The sequence below is a fragment of the Grampus griseus genome, assembly GCF_964374135.1.
Source record: "Grampus griseus genome assembly, chromosome: 2".
Taxonomy (NCBI): Eukaryota; Metazoa; Chordata; class Mammalia; order Artiodactyla; family Delphinidae; genus Grampus; species Grampus griseus.
In genome coordinates this window covers 176,948,259-176,949,725 of record NC_139018.1, presented here as the reverse complement: position 1 = coordinate 176,949,725, position 1,467 = coordinate 176,948,259, and positions in this window count along the sequence as shown.

Sequence of the window (1,467 nt, the reverse complement as noted above, 5' to 3'; positions counted from 1 at the left end):
CTTTCAGCTATAATACTCCCTCAGTATTCCTATCACAGGGTTTCTTAGCAAGGAGTTCTTATCAGTATCACCTAAAATATTTTTGAACTTATATAGACTTTGGCCTGATGTCTAGACGTTCTGTTCAGTTGGGTTTTCATGATGTGAAGTCTCTGTCTTTTGTTTATTTATAATTTTAAAGAGATCTACAGTGATGCTGGTTTGCACCCCCATTTGAGAATCTCTTATCCCCATTGTAGAATATAGTTACTAAAATGCTGCTTTCAGCTATCACTAATGTTTAGATACAGATTGATGGTCCTCAACTCTGGGTACTAGAGAAATGGCTTCTATGCTATTATTACCGAATAACATCTATTGATCTCTTGTCATGAACTTGATATTATTCTAAATGGTTTATGTCTCGGTTATGTCTCCTAGCCATTTAATCCTCCCAGTGGCATTACTGGATAGATACTTTTATGAACTCATTTCATAGATAAGGAACTGAAGCATAGGGTGTTAAGGAATTTGCACAAAAGGCTTTGAATGATGCTATGTGGTTACAGAGCCCACATTCTTAAAACATTCCCTGAATACTTCCTAGGGTCTCTGTGGCACTCAAAAGAATCTCTTTTTTAGATCATGAAACATTTTGCGTATCCAAATTAGTATGTGTAACATCAATGACAGATACATGGAACAATAATAATGAAATGCATATTTAACTGTTAAGACATAGAACATAGTGAAGATGTATTTTTACTTTCTATGTGTTTTTGTAATGTATTTGAAATAAAGTTAGGTTCATTTGTGTCTATTTGCATTTACATTTAAAGTTTTTCCCCATCTTTGTTGATTTAATTTGTTTTATGATAAACACCTGTGTATGTAAATAGGTGTACCCACTCACATATGTAATTTCCCTTCCTTTCTTTATACAGAAGTGGGTTTTTTGTCCTTTGTTTGACTAACAATATATCTAGAAGTCACTTCATATCTGTTTAAAATACCCTTTTTAACAGTTTTATAGTACTCCATTGTGTTAAATACCATAGTTTATTCAGCCAGTCTCCTGTGAATGTATATCCAGATTATTTCTAATGTTTTGTTATTGCACCTAATGCCAGTATTCCAACTAATAAACTTTTGCATATGTAAAAAAAAAAAAAAAACTTCAGTTCAGCAAAATACAGCACTAAGAACATGCATAGAAAAACCCCAGACTAGGAGAATAAATAATAATCAGTTGCACTTTTACCTAATAATGCATATGGGAAGTACAATGAAAATAATATTCCATTTATAGCATAATACATAAAATATCTGAATTCCAGGCATAAACTACTAATGATGAAATAAAAGGAAAAAATAACTGGAAAGTTATACTTATGCTTGATTGTATAGACCATAATAAAGATGACAACACTTCCTAATTTAGCAAAGATATTTTAATGTAAGACTAATTAATTTTTCTCAGGATATTTT